Source organism: Lissotriton vulgaris, chromosome 1_1 (assembly GCF_964263255.1).
Source record: "Lissotriton vulgaris chromosome 1_1, aLisVul1.2, whole genome shotgun sequence".
NCBI lineage: Eukaryota > Metazoa > Chordata > Amphibia > Caudata > Salamandridae > Lissotriton > Lissotriton vulgaris.
The window spans coordinates 1,570,873,710-1,570,890,471 of NC_141685.1; positions in this window are offsets into that span (position 1 = coordinate 1,570,873,710).

A 16,762-nucleotide genomic window follows, 5' to 3' on the forward strand; every position below is an offset into this window, starting at 1 on the left:
AAGAGACCACCTGTTCCTCTATAAATATCTGTACCCGTGAGCCATGACATATCCTTGAGTTTCCTTGTCTATGAAAATATACAATTAACTAAGAGCAGACAAACTGAGGGGCTTATTTATGAGAACCCTGTGTCACTTTTGCACTAACATAAAGTCGTACATGCATGACAAGGCTCCGAAATATTTATGAAGCTACGAAAATCCACCCTGCATGGCTTTGAGTGGCCTCATAAATCAGGGGTAAGGTAATGAAGCACAAATCATTGAATTGCCTTACTCTGTGCCCGAGAGGCATTCCATGGTTGTTGCAGTGGGTATTCCCAGGCAACACCCATGGAATTTAAAGCTGCCCTAGATTTGCAAAGTGATGTAAACCTGGGGAAGTGTCAAATAAGTACACCTCCCGAGGTGAGTTGCACCGAGGAGAAATATGTTTATTTCTCCTTGTTTTTTACTCTTTCCCTGTGGACTGCTTTCTGCAGCACACATAGAAAGAGGAAAACGCTTCATAGGAAGGACTGTTTTTGAGGAGGAAGGTGCCCATCCATGCACAAAAACAATTCTGCATGCAACATAGGCACAAGGGTGGCTACCTTGGCGATAGGCTGCTGTTAGATCTGGGGGTCTCTAGTTGGCAATGATTATCACCTTTGTCCAAATAGGGACCCTTACTTCTAAGTCAGGATAAGGGCATTACACTCCTTAATAACCCCTGCTCACCCGCTTGGTAGCTTGGCACGAGCAGACAGGCTTATCTCAGAGGCAGTGTGTTAAGCATTTGTGAATATACACAGTAATACAGTGATAACACTACAGATGGACACAACACAGGTTGTATAACAATAAGTATTCTTTATATAAACTTAAACACAAGACCACAAACTACAAAAATCCACAATACTACACTTAAGATTGCTTAAAAGATGATTCAAGTTGCTTAGTTCAAGTTGATGATAAATGCGGCACAGGTCTCAATAAAGTACCTGGATGCGTGAAGCAAAGCAAACAAAAGGCTCACAAAAGGGGAGCTGCATCAGTTCCGTGATCTGGGGGAGATGATGCGTCGTGCCTCAATGCTTGCGCAGAGTAGGGGATGCGTCGTGCTTCTTACCGGTGCGGAGGGGATGCATAGATTCTCGGCCTGCGGGCCTGTTGCAGTGCGCAAGATGGCGCCTTGATGCGATGCGACGATCCAGTTGCGATGTGAGAAGATGGCGCCCTTGATGCGGCGATGCGATGGCGATGCGATGACGCCCTGGCAGCCTTGCAACGACACTGTACTTTGGAGCCACAACAGGCCCTGCGACGTGCTTCTCCGGTGATGCGATGACAGCTCTCTCGATGCATCGCGCTTCTCCGGTGATGAGACAGCAGACAGCTACGATGGACACACGCTTTCAGGGAGATGCGACGAAAGCTCACTTCTCCGGCGTTGCGGCGACACGCTTCTTCTCGATGCGTCGCGCTTCCAGCTCCCAGTGGGACGCAAGTGACTGGAGTCAGAATTCCGAGCAAGGAAATTCAGGAGGGAGCTGGAGGTGAAGTCTTTTGGCCCTGAGACTTCAGCAGGAGGCAAGCACAGTTCAAGCCCTTGGAGAATATTCTGTAGATGAATGAAAGTCCTTAAAAAGTTCCTTCTCCTTTCCCTTGGCAATGAAGCAACCACTGCAGGCGAACCCAGCAAACAGCACACTGGCAGAGGGGCAGTCCAACTCCTGCAGCTTCCTTGGTTCTTCTCCTTGGCAGAAAGGTTTCTTGTTCCAGAAGTGATCTAAAGTCTGTCGGACTGGGTCCCAATACTTATACCCCAAAATCCTTTGTTCTCTGAAGGCAGAGAGGCCTCTGCCTAGTTCAAACCAGTTCCTGAGCACTTTGTTTACATGACTCTTCTCTTCCTTTCACTGTGCAGGGCAGAAACATCAGACGCCCCACAGGAGGTGGAGCCAGCACAGGGGAGGGAAGATAATGCTCTGGAGCACTCTGTTGATATGATTCCCCTTCTCCTCTCACAGTGCAGGGCAGAGACATCAGACAAGCCACCGGAGGTGGAGCCAGCATTGTGGAGGGAAGGCCTAGCCCTATTCAGGTCCTAGGTGCACACCTCCCTACCATCTAGGTGCTGTTCTCTCTATTCACCACTGGGCTGCCCCAGCCTGTCTCCTGGAATTTCCCCAGCCCTGTCACACACAAACCCAGACAAGCAATACACAAGTCAGCAGAGGCGGGCTCTAATGGTTAGGCAAGCAAATACTTTCTAAGTTTCTAAAAGTGGTATTTGCAAACACAGGATATTAAAATAAACTTTCCTAAAAGATGTATTTTATTATTCTGAGTTCAGGCATACTAAATTCGAATTTCTACCATGTTCCCTGAGTCAGTTAGGATTGCAGGAATGTAACAATCTTAACTGCCCATTCTGGCCTACGAGAACAGGTTTTTCAATAGTGAAAAACGAAAATGGCTGTAATTCACTATTAGGACATGCTACACACATCAGAGTATGTCCTACCTTACACTTACAATGCACCCTGCCCTTGGGTCTACCATAGGGGTGTCTATTATGAAGCAAATGGAAGGTTTAGGAACTGGCAAGGGGTTGCCCTTTGCCAAGTCGACATGGTAGTCACAGACTACCCATAGGCCTTGCAGTGGCAGGCCTGAGACACAGCTTACAAGCTGCTTCTGTGGGTGGCACAACCAGTGCTGCAAGCCCACCAGCCGCATCTGATCTACAAGCACTGGGCACACATGGTGCACTGTACTAGGGGCTGACAGTAGCTCAAATAAGCCAGTCATGGAATAACCAATTATTATATCAATTTAACATAGGGAGCACTTGCACTGTGGCACTGATGATTAGCAGTGGCACAGGGCCCAAAACATACAACCAGCAAAAACATATCAAAACAGAGGAGGCAATCCATCAAAAATAGAAGGGAGACTCGCGCCAATGATGTCAGGTCTAACAGCTGCCAAAATGGCCCCAGCGCTGGCAGAAAGGACAGGAATGCACCTAATTGCTTTTAAAAAATGGTAATCCCTGCCCTTTCACTTTGGAGTAGGGCAGCGCAGCAATGTGCCTTGTGGCGAAGCCCTACGCCAAAATGCCATAAATAAGTCTATGAGTGTTTCCTCTCAGCATTTAATAAGTGTACCTCCTTTATGCCTTCTGTCTGGTAATATCTTCATTGAGCAGAGCACCTAAATACCATTTGTTAGAAGACATTGGACCTATTCTTTTCAATGGGAGTGCCCTTAAGGTATGAAATATCATTGTTAATTTTATGGGCAGCAAACATTTTTCCAAATGTTTATAATACATACCATTACTCTATAGCCCCCATAAAGTAGGACCATATTCTCCCTCTGTAAGAATATCTTTTACATCAAGCCTCAATAACTTGATTGATGGACACTGATACTTCTGGCACTGGAGTTCAGCTGAATATGTTTTTTTCCTTATATATCTGTACAGAAATCTTACTTGTCCCAGGTCTGAAGAAATTGACATAAATGTACGGTCAATGAAACATGTCAACCTTTCATAACTGCAGGTCATAACTTTTTCATAGTCAGCACCGATGATGAGAAGCCTGGGGCACAGTTGCCTTCAGCAGTTGCTGTTCTCCTATCTCTGCAGTGAAATGTATGTGCCATACGATGGAGGTTGAACTTTTTCCTATTTTTAGACTTTTTTGGGGGAATTTCTGACCGCTCCCATTTCTGAGCCTAACCTTGTAGTCGATCTAGATGAGAACAAAAGGGAAATTTGTGTTTGGGTGGAGGGTGCTCAAGAGACTCCTCTTTTCCAAAGTCGCAATTCAGTTTTCAGTTTCAGTTTTTAACGTCTTTATTTCGATTATTCATCATAAAAGACACATATATACAAAACAAAACAAAAAAAAAAAAAAAAAAAAAAATACATTATCTACAATTAATACAACAAAGTCATATCAATAATAATAAAGATATTTAAATACATATAAGAACCAAAACAGAGAAAATGAAGAACAAGACAAAATCATTAAAAAAAGAACAAGTGAAGTTAAGATCTCAATTAAACATACGTATAAAGACGTCCAAAGAACTAGTAAAAATCATTTAGACATGTTTAAAATTAGCAGGTCATCAATACTATCAAATTCATGGACCATAAAACAATCAGAAAACGTGGAATACAGGTTGTTTAGATCTTGATTTATGAGCTAATTGACCTAGATCTTATCAGCCAAGCCCACCCGAGGAATTTCGCCAATCCTATGGTTAGCCATTCGGAAGTGTTCATTTTCAAGATGTGCAATGCTTCACTGCTCACTCGGGTATTTAGTCTAATACATACAGGTTTCAACCACTTATTACGAGGTTTACAATAGGCAGTACAGACAAATAAGAAATGGCCTACTGTTTCTTCGCAAACGGCACAACAAGGACAGAGGCTTGACTCAAGCCTCTGCCAGCCGCTGGTAAAGGCCCTCACTGGCAGCGTGCCCACACGGAACTGGTGATATAGTTTCCTATCTAATGTTTTAAGGATAACATCCCAGTATACTTCTTTATTAGGAATTACTTTGTGGAGCAGAAACTGGCCTGTCAGGTTCACTTTCTCAGAAAGTGCAACATGTTCCGTTTTTACCATGGACCAGAAAAGAGTTTTAAATTCATCCTTAGTAGGAAAGGTATGGGAACCCGGTTCTGACCATAGCAAAGGTAGGCCCATTTCAATGAGAGTGTTCTTAATTTGCTTTAGCCATGGTATACTGCCAGCCCCCTGTTGCAATCTCACATCTTGAAGTTCACGGGCAAACATGGCCAGTTCCGGGGTTGACCATATGCGTCTCCATAGAGCCACCATCCTGTACTGTGCCTGATGTTTAATGGTATGCATGCCCATGTCCATCAAAAGTGGAAGGACTGGTGTTGATGGGGGGAGACTAACTAGGTTGCGGAGAAATTTATTCTGTATCCTATCCAGGACAGCCAGGTCCACACAACCCCAAATATCTGCCCCATACAATATCGCTGAACTGATTTTAGCACTGTAGATTTTAAGCGCAGGCAGCACTCTTTTAGTCAGCGAGCGCCGTTGCTCTTTTACTAGGCAACCAGTCAAGCGGGCAAATTTCAAACAAAGTGCGTCTATTTGCTCTTTCCATTTTAACCTGAAATCCAAAGTAACACCGAGATAAGTCATTACATTGACCTGTTCCAGTCTGGAGCCATTCATTAAAATATTGCCCCTCAAAGGCTTTTTCTTGGTCAAGACCATAAATTTGGTTTTATTAATGTTAATCTCAAGATCATTCATGTTACAAAAATCCATAAATTTGTTTATTGCAGCCTGTAAACCCTTCTGTGTTTTGGCCAATATGAGAGTATCGTCTGCAAAGATTAAAAGAGGGAATTTTGACCCACCCAGTGAAGGAGCATCAGTGGGGGTATCTGAAAGGAACTTTACCACCTGATTAATAAAGAGCACAAATAGGGTGGGGGCCAGGACACAACCCTGCCTCACACCACGGGTCACGGGGAAGGATTCAGTAACCTGGCCCTGACAACCCCATCTGACTCTTGCAAAGTTACCCTCATGCATCTTAATGGTGAAATCTAAAAGTGCAGAAGGAACCCCCATCCTTTTCAATGCAGCCCACATCTTCCCTCTAGGGACCAGATCAAATGCTGATTTGAGATCCACAAATGCAGCGAAGATCTTCCCGTCTCTCAGTGACACAGTTTTCCAGTAGATCATGACAAGTCTTAAGATCTGATCAACTGTACTAATATGTGCCCTAAACCCAGCCTGCATTGGAGACAGAATATCTACTTCTATCATCCACGAATGAATTTTCCCCAACAACATTCTGGCTATTACTTTTTGGAGGGCATCGATGAGGCTGATGGGGCGGTAATTTCCCGCATCAGATTTGTCCCCTTTCTTATGCACTGGCAAAATTTCGGCCCCTTTCCAGGAATTTGGTATCCTTGTGCCCCTAGCTATGGCATTTGCTAAAATTAATATATACGGGACCCAGTGTTTTTGATCGTATTTAAAGAGGTCCGCGGGGATGCAATCCATTCCGGGGGCTTTGCCATTCTGCACTAGTTTGAGAGCAGAAATAGCTTCAGTTTCGGTAAAAACAACGTGATCAGATGAGGACAGTTCAGACTGCACACTGGCATCTTCCCTAACAGTGGTAAGGGAGATCCGTTCCGTGTGGCTGAACTGCGCCTCATAATGTTTGACCCATTGTTCTGCTGGAACATGGTTTACCGGAGTATGTAATTCCCCCGAGATTCCCCATTTCACAACCTCCCAAAATCTTTGTTGGTTAGATGAGGTACTTGCCTGGTATAAATCTAACCAACGCTGGTCATCCCATTTGCTTTTTGCCTCTTTTAATGCCTTCTTGTAGTTCACCCTAGCTATCCTTATATCCTCGCATGATTTGGATTTGATGGCACTTAACAGAGAGCTGTGGGCAATACCACAGGTCCTGTCGTACCATTTCAGCCTAGGATGTGCTTGGGCTTTTTTACTTCCTCCCTTAACAGTTTTAATAAAAAAAGACTTAATTTTATTAAAAAGAGTCTCATGAATAGTCCCAATTTGGTCCAGTGGAGTACCAGCCTCAAGAATGTGTGCCATCTGTTTTGTGGCCGCTGAGACCTCCATGGCAATTTTGCTAATGGTGGCAGTGTTCTCTTGGAGGCCAGCCCATTTTACCCTTCTGCAGTCATTTGTGAGGCCAGCATCTGCAGTTTCAATGTTTGTAACAGGGTTCATACAGAGACCCTCAGATACTGATAATGTTATCACCAGGGGATTATGATCACTCTCAGATCTATTAACAACTTCCATGTCCACCAACATTTTCCAGAAATCTATCTTAAGTAGAAAATAATCAATGCGACTTGAGTTTATGGAGTTATCAAATGTAACTTTTCCCATTGGGTCTGATTTAGTCCTGCCATTTACTGCACGTAGGTCCCATTCAAGACAGAGACCCAACCATTGCATAACTGCCTCCGTAACTTTTTTGATAGGGGCGACAGACAAAGGGGGAATATTCCAGATCTGATCAATTTCCCCAAAATTAGTTTTGATGTACCAGATTTCTCCAGCCAGGCATTTCACAGGGCCCAAAAGAGTGAACTCACTTATTGACAGTTGTACCTTTCAGACAGGATGGAGCTCTTCTCCTTGATTTTATATCTCTGTGTCAGTGAACAAGAGGTCTGATAGATGACATTTTGAGAGTAATTCCCATCCCATGGTGCAAGTAAATAGCACGAGTTCAACAGGTGTTTTCCCCAGCATTCTACCTGGCATCCTTAGCATGACTTTTCCTCCTGTTTGCTGACTTTGTTTTTGCTGTCTTAAGTGTCTTCAGGATTTGGCAGACTTTATCAATGCTAACCAGTACTAAAGTGCTTTGTGCTCTCTCTTTAAAGGAAGGTAGAACTGGCTTATACCCAATTGGCATATTTATTTGACTTGTCAGTCCCTAGTAAAGTGGCACTACCTGTGCCTGGGTCTGTACTTAAATGTTACCAGTGGGCCTGCAGCACAAATCGTGCCCCAACCCCCACCTCCAAGTAGCATTTTAAAAATGTCTCAGTCCTGCCATTACAGCCTGTTTGTGCAGTTTTAAACTACTTCTTCGATCTGGCAAAATGAGCCTTTCTAAATAACACATATAAGTTCACCACTAGGATAGGCCCTGAGCAGCCCAGAGGGCAGGGTACAATACATTTAAAAAGTAGAATATGTACTTTTAAGTTTTACATGTCCTAGTAGTGAAAAACTCTTAATTTTGTTTTTCACTACTGCAAGGCTTACATCGCCTTTTGAGTCCGACAATTGAGTTTTCTTATTACATTTAAATAAGCTATAACTTCCAAATGAGAACAAGTAAGTCAGTTGGCTTTGTGTCTTTGGGATTGTAATGAAAAATACGAATTTATGATGTAGTCGGATTTTAAATTACAAATTTGAAAACACCACTTTTAGATAAGTTGACATTTTCCTGCTTTAGCAATTTGGTGCTTCAGTCTACCTCTGGGTCACATGACAGGGTGTAGATGACAGTTGGGCGCTATGTATTCCTCCTAGACAGCCATACACAAAAGGGAGCTTAGGTGTGCCTGGATGTGCTATTACTGGCAGAATGGGAGGGAGGAGCTGGGCACAGCCCACTTACACTTGAATAAGTGTGTCCTGCATCCACACAAACAGCTTCATACCCCCAGTCTGTAGTCTGTAGCCAAGGCAAGGAAAGCAGAGCATTTGTGAACTTCAAAGGCATGCCTCTAGATGCTTCTAACCACTTCAAAGGCAGAACTGGGTATACATATTGGACCACAGGCACCAATTCTTCAGAACACTTCTGGACCTATAGTTACTCTGCAAGAAAGAATAACTGCTGTGATGCTGAAAGTACTGCCACTCTGCTGGACTGCTGCTCTGTAGGAGCTGCTTACCTGCTGTGTTGACCTACTGCCTGCTGCCCCCTGCCTGGGTGAGAAAGATGGACCGGCATCTTTTGGACACAGAACCTCAGAGTGACTCCAAGGGGTGGGTGGCTGTCCTCCTGACTGGAGCCTCAGGAACATAAGGCTCCAACAACCTCGACCTTAGCACCTGCACTCTACCATCTGCGAGTCCACACTTCGAAGAGGTGCGACCCCAGTCCAAAAACCCTTGGAAATGGGCCTAACATATTCTGCCAGCCTCTAGGTATCCAGTGGAACCAACACATCTCCTAAGCTGTGTGGTAAAACCCTGAGCAGACCCTAATGCATTGCTGCTGCTGCATGGATCAGTTCAGTCGCAAAGACTCACATCACAGCACGTCGCCTCATCAGAACTGCCTGTGCACAACACATCCTCAGTGTAGGTGACAACCTTGATGATGATGTTGGACTCCGTAATGCAGCCTTGCAGCTCCTTGGAACCAATGCATCGCCCTGACTGTGTGATGTATCTTTGATGCAATTCAGTGCTCCATTAAGCAGGATTCAAGGTACTTTGTTCAGCAGGCCTAATTGGGTCCCTCTAGATGGCCCGTGCTCCATCGTGGTCGGCTTGAACCTGTGACTTTGTCCCAGTCAGGCATGACCAGATAGCCACATTTGGCGCTTTGTGCTTTTTGGTGCTATTCTTTGAAATCTTTAAAATTGCATCTCCGGTTTTACTGATTTGATTTTTGTTGTTTTGGTCTTGTTTTATGAACTATATTTTTCTAATCTGGTGTGGAGTTCTTTTTGTGTGATTATTACACTTCATTACTGTTTGAAGTGCTGCACAAATACTTTAAACATTGCCTCTAAGTTAAGCCTGACTGCTCTGTGTCAAGCTACTAGAGATTTGAGCACAGATTAATTTAAGGTTGGCTTGTGCCTCACCTGACAAGATTTGTGGTTGCTCCTTGACCAGAACTTAAATCTTAGTCAGCCAAAAATAACTTACCCCAGTAAGTCACTTTTCTTTTGGGTCCAGGAATGTTCTAAGGAGTTAGTGGTGAGGTGTTATTCTTATGTACACTAGTCTTTGTTGGGGGATTTTGCTATATCCACTCCCAACAGGATTCCAACCAAAATGTATCCTCTATTTCCAGTACTTCATTTCAACCTTACTGTAAATCTTACAAGAATCCCTAATTTATAATGGCACGAATCAGATTCCTGTTTCAAGAACCTCTGAATCCCCTTCCCAATTCAATACACATGTAAATGAGGTAACAGCTACTCTCCCTGATGTGGTAACAGTTCCCCTTCCTATGGTGGGCAAAGATGCGTTTCTGAGAATTCTTTTTGGATGATAATGTTTATGTCATATGTATAGCTAAATGGGTGTATTGGCCCGTCCAGTGGGGAATGAGTCAGGAGGACAGTGAGGTGGTGGTAGGGGGGGGGGGACCAGGGGTGGAGTGGGGGGTGAGGCGGAGGCGTAATGTATCCTGCAGCCAGGGATCAGAATATTGCTTGACATAAATATTGTTTCCTAAATCTTGTTTACAAAAGCGATCTCTTCTACAGAGTTAATATTAGAAATTATATACATAATGGAACAGTTTTTTGTGTGCACAGTATTCAGGACAAAATATATGTCAGGTGATATTTTTGTATCGATATTGTGATATACAAATCCGCCTTCACACTCAAAGCATTTCCTCTTTTATTACATAGGTAGATTTGGTGGAATGTGCCACTCTTCCCCATATCTTGGTTCAGAAACTGTGGGGCTGATGTGTATTTGAAGAATGGGTGAATCTGAAAATGTTAAGGGTAGATGATGTAAGGAGCTGTTGGTTGTGAGTTTTCCTTATCCTGTCGCCCAGAGGTCCCTTTCACAATGGAAACATTGTAATTTGCAAACAATGTTTAGCCACCTGACCAACATTCTTTGCTTCCTGGCACTACCATCCATCATTTCAATAATCACATAAAACGGTGTTCACACTGATTGATTCTTAAAACATAGCTCAAAACTAGCTTCAAGATAAATTCTGGCACATAACATTCTCCGACTGAGTGGCACGCATATTCATCCGTTGAGTGACTGTATTGAGCAGGTAATGTCAGATCTCCAACAATTCATTACAATTTTGTGGGAAAGAGCCATTTTCTAAACAAGAGTGCAGGCAACAAGTCAATGACAAGATTAACAAACATTGGCAAAGCTAGTTGGTCTAGTTTGCACTTTGAGTCCAAATATAGAAAGCCTGCTGTAGTGAAAAAGAAACCCAAAACAAAAATAATTTCTTTCTTTATACACAGAATGTAGGGGGGATAATTTACTGCATGATGATGCAGTGTACTTTTGAGATGTAAAATAGTTCCTTATGCACTGCAATGCAAGCACTTCATCGGAGGTGGAATGATGCACTAGATAGCCAATAATAGGAGGGCAGAGAGAAATACAGTGTTGGACGGAGCCAAAGCCCACACTATATATAGTGTAAATAATTGGTAATAATAGGTATGCAGACAGCTGAGGTATCAAGCAAGACACGAAAGTATGTGAGTGCATTTTTTATACAGGACCCTTCTGTCCACTACCTTAAAATACCCTTTCTTCAATTTATACATCAAGTTTTCTAACCCATAGTTAAACTTAAGTGCAATTTAATGCAAGCACTTCCGCAGTCTTTCTTCTGCTGCGGAATTCCATTGCCAGTATCTGTTGTTAAGACATAAACCACCATGAACTTGATTTTGGAAGAACAAGCAGAGCGCATTTCTCTGGATTAAAAAAGGATCAAAAACAAGATAAATGGAAAAAGAAATGCAATGATTTCTCGATGGGAATGGAAGACTGCAAAGAAACCAGGAAGGGGCGATAGATCTCTGCGACAGGCGAGCGATGATAACCGTAAAAGAGACACCTGCCTCGGATAGACTCACAATTCATGGCTTTGGCATGGACCCAGATCTTTATTTGCACTTCTTAAACATGATCTGTGCCATGGCATCTCCAACATCTGTTTTATATTGGAAATCGCTGTAACTAAGGGCAGGTGTGATTGGAATTTAGAAGGGAATGTTAGTCATCTCTCAACTGCATTGCATTGATGCAGGGATCTCTGCGGGTAGGCAACACAGAAAACTAGAATTTGTAATAAATTTGAAGCAGGGCGAGATCTCTAAAATACAGACTGTTCAGAGAAGTGCAGGCTGTCTTGTCCATAAACACAACCTGCCAGCTCTCTGCTATAAAACCGCATTTGCCTCGCTGCCCTTTAGAATCCGTGGCTTCACAGCCTCTTCATCACTGCTAGCTGACAATAATGTAGCCTGTCTGACAGCTATTGTCAATTGGATGTGTGCCTGCTGACTTAAACACACTTGTAAAAATCAAAGGAGGCACATTTGTCCGGAACACCTTCAGATACATACTTGTACCCTACATATGGACCAGTCACTTCATATCAACAGCTCAAAGCGAGATGCAATTTGGCTCTAAAAGTCTTCGTTTTAAGCATCACACTAAAGAGGAAGGTCTTGGAAGTGTCTCGATCAGCTGTGGACATTTAATAATATATTTTATACTATTATGAAACATCTCCACGATACCTTAGAAATACACTTAATGCCATTCATAACCAAAACTATATTATTCTGGCAATGCGAGACCTTGAGGTGCAGGATGGATTCCTGGCACTAAGTAGACAAAAGGCATGGCAACTCGGTTTCTTGTGGAATTCAAACTGCAGGACTAACCTGTGCCTGGTTCAGCCTTGACAATCAAAGGCTCAAGGACTTGGAAAGATGGAAAGGCACGAACGAGTGTGGCATACCGAGAAGCGGGTAAGTATAGGCAGAGACGTAGCTATCAGTACTGCAGCAGATGCAGCAGGGCACAAGCCCTTATACAAGAAGTAGGGGGACTGACCAAATTACCCAGTATGCAGGTAACATCAAGGCACGTGACATCATGGTCCATTACATCAGAGCACGTGACATTGCATGTGATATCACAGGAAGTGACATTAGAGGAAGTGGTATCACAGCCATGACTTTACAAGAAGTGACATCACAAGAAGTGACGTCAGATCTTAAGACCTCACACATATGTTTAGCAGGCATAGCATGAGTAAATTTGAGCACATTATGAGTATATCAACAAACACTCCAGATTTAGGCAGAAGAGTCAAGCTTTTGTGAGCTACACATAAAACAATGTTGCTTTTTGTCAAGGTACAGGTTCCTTTACCCAAGGATTGAATGACTAATTCTGCTGTCAGCATACCCCACCAGGTGTGATATTCCATGTGCAGCACATCTTCAAGTAGACGTGATTGCTTCAGCTGCCTGCACTCTCAGGAGGTGAGACTGCTCTCCTATGCAATGTATGCTTACTCAGCCCTATCCACCACTTAATGTCCCTTTGGTGGGCACCCAGAAGATTGGGGCTCCTTTTGCAACAACAGCGAGTGACCCAAAGCAAGATAGAAAGATAGTAAGAGAAGAAAGGAGAAAGAGAGATAGGAAATCAATGCGGAAGGCAGTAATTAGAATGAAAAATGAACCAGCAAGAAGAAGGAAGTCTGGAGTGGTTTAAAAAAAGGTTATGGCAACACTGGCTTTCAGTAAAAGGATCCTAAGAAAACGTTTGGGGCTCTGCATTTATGTTTTTACATATTACACAAATGTCACCTCCACATTTAGCAGCAGACATCTCTCATGTTCTTATTGTTGGCGTAACTATATCTAAACCACAGTCACATTCACCAGCACAACCTAACAGCTCACCCTGGAATCAGAACCACCAGAATGCCCATATCAAGAATGGACCACAAATTTCACAGTCAGAGGTATCAGCTACACATCAAAATAAGTGTAAGCCACTCGATATCTAAAGATGAGAAGAAAATGGAGACATAGATAACTGACAAGAAAAAGGCACATGCAATTCTGGTCCCAACTAACTAGCACTTTCAAGAAAATACTGGCCTTTATAAGGATATATTAGTTTGTATAGAAAAACTACCCAAATGAGGAACAGCAAGAGACACCACAACTGTGGCCAGTAATCGAATCTGTACTGGACTAGGCTTGGTAATAAAGAGCTTGGCATATTCTAGACATGTTACACTATCAAAATGGAGCACTGGAGATGGCCTACTTGACCCGCTTGTTTACAATAACACTGTAAACTCATCCTGTAGGAGACCGCCCGAAGTATGCACACATGATCTTTCATTTCATATATAGCATAACTGTGAATTACATCAGTTTCCCAACCTAAAAGGAAAATTCTTACTTTTTTCAAATTACATATGTTAAGGTAACGTGTGTGTATATTTCAACACTCATTGATGCAAAAGGGAATAATTTTTACTTTATTTTTCTTCTCCCTAGGTAAACTATTTTGCAGTATGAGGAAACCCCATCCTCAACCTCCCCATAAAGAGGAACATCTCAGCATTCCTAACAATTGTGGTAACCACCAAAACCTGTCTTTGCAATCATATGTTTTACATGTCTCATGTGTACACCGGGGCAGAAGATTTGGGCTTTGTCTGCTCAACTTAGATCTTTGCAGATGATGGATGTGACCACTAGAATCAGAGGACTCGAGTGCTGGGTAGCCCACTTTGAATAGGAGAGCAGACTACGGTTAAATTGACTTAACATTAGGTTATAAGTGCACTTCTCTGGGCCCTAACACATTGTTATTATGTTCCAGTTCACTAGGACTCATATTAGCATCCTCTGAAAGATGAAAGGCTACAGGAACCCTGCCTTACCTCGAACCTGTACTCAGATCAACATTGGGAAAAGCTAAATCTGTGGAGTTTTGTGGTCTCTCTGTTAACTTTGCCATTTGTGGCACTTGCTATCGTAACTAGGGAGCATATTACCAAGGCAGGCGAAATGAAATTATCGCCACTTTTGTGGCCGTTTTCGGCCGCAAAGCAGCGACAATTTCATCGCCCTATTAGCAAGCTGTCGCATACATCAGTTAGCGACAGCTTTTAGGTGATAGCGAGCGGTTTGGGGCCCGCTTTGCATGTCAGCGATTTTTATCGCTAATGACATGCAAAGTGGGCCTACCCAACCTGTTAGCGACTGAAAGCAGTCGCTAACATTAATATCGCCTATTATCAATGCAGGCGTAGCGACAAAATAATTTGCGCTAAGCACGAATATCGCTGAAAACGAACACCTACTCAGACCAGTTCTTAGCCTGTATATCCAATGGGAGGTGGATATTCAGGCTAAGTCCCTATTAGCGATAATGCCTGAATATCGCTGGTTATCCAGCGATATTCACGCATTTCGCCGCTATCGCTGGATATGTTATTGCGTTGGAGATAAACGTTGCTAATAGCACGTTATCTCTGCGATAAAATCCGGCGATGTGCGTCGATAAAAAAAATGTCGCTAAGCTTATTTAGCGATAAATATCGGTAGTTGTTGATAATATGCCCCTGGATTTTTGTGAAAGTCATGCTATATTTTACTTTTTAATACGTTTCTCCAGAATATAAGAACAGAGACTTAGGAAATAAAATAAATAATGTGCATGTTGCGCGGTTGGGTTCTGCCCTGCCATGCCTTCCTATTTTCCCATATCTGAATGGTGTTTCCATTTGCTACTGGCTCTTTGCTTTGCTTTTTAGAAATAGTGACCCTGTATATTTATTTTATATTTGATTCTTTTTAAATCTTTCAAATCATATTACAGCGTTTTATTGCCCTTAAAAAACTGCATTAAATCTACACTTTTTTTTCCTTTCCTTTAAATATTATATTTACATTAAATCTACTCGAAAAGGATAATTACTTTGATGAACAGTCAATAACAAAGACAGACAAATATGCTTCATATAGCGTCAATTTTCTTGTCAGAGTGACCCGCCTCACTCCCGCACTGACAGGATAAATGACTCTGTCAATTCAGATTCCAAACACTAGTCATGCTGAGCTGAAGAGGTCTGCACTAGCTTCCTGTCAGAAAAAGAGCAGAGTAAGGCATTTGACGTCCTGCTAGTTATGCGATGAAAATCTGATTTCATGGAACTTGTCACGGTCCATTTATGAAGTTAATATCTTTTTCTGCAAGTAATATGTTTTATACAGCACTTCATGAAGTACTTCTGCTGGTACTTAGAACTGTTAACAGCAGTGTTATTATTACCCATGTGAATGCTACTCAACCTACCGACCTTGGAAGGATGAAAAGATAACTCGGAACTGCTGTAGTTCGAACTTGCAGCCTGCAGGTTACTGCGTATCGCGCCAGTGACCATTTCACTTACTGAGCCATCTCGCTCACTGTAATTATGTATTGCGCTATCATATCATAATGTAATGCATTTTAATTAGCAGCGCCGAGATCCATGAAGTGATTAGCACCTTCAATTTCTTTCTGTTGCTAACACCACCTGAGATCTGCACTCATGTATGCATGGTAACATCATAGAGACCATTCAGTCAGCAGTTCTGCACTATGCATGCAGCCTTGCTCGCTCATTAACTAGTATTTACTTGCAAAAAACCCTACTAATGATCTCTGCAGGCAGGTCTACACATTTTAATAGCAGAGACATTGTGGCACTCCTAGGGGGTATGTGAGTGTGATCACGTGACCTTAGAAATCATGGGGCACTCTAACAAAAGAGGCTTTTGCTTTTCCAGTTGTTCCTTTTATAAATGTGAAGTATTTTTTGCGTAATTTATTAAAAACCACTGCAATGCCATACACAATAAAACATTACTAAAATTCAAAATAAAACGCACTAAAAAAAAACATTATCATTAAAAGCATCGTCATCATCGCTGAGGAAGCAGAGAATCCATATGAGTCAAAACGTTTTGGAGAATTTGCAAAAGAGGCTCACTTCCTGTCCTATACCTTAAAGTAGTTTAAAATTGCCCCCTAGGCTTTAAGCTGGGTGAATCGGTAATGGGAAAGTGACACTAACGTGCACCCTAAAATGGGGTCTATTTCCAAGTGTACTGCGCTTCCCCAGGGCTTAAACAGACCATTGTTACAGACTATGTGACCAGAAAGTGCAAGAGCAGAAGATAAAGTGCAGTGGCATTGAAGCAGTAATGTGCAAAAACTTAAACAAAGGTGCATTGAGGCTTTTTGTACTTAAAATGTTCATATATAGGTAATAAATAATGCAACAGGTATTAGGTGCGACGTCCAAGAACGGGATGACGTTGCACAGTGGATGTTATCGATATAAAGTGTGGGTGCCGTAGGTTCAATGAATTAAGTGCTTTCTCCGGTCACACATGCCTTCCTACA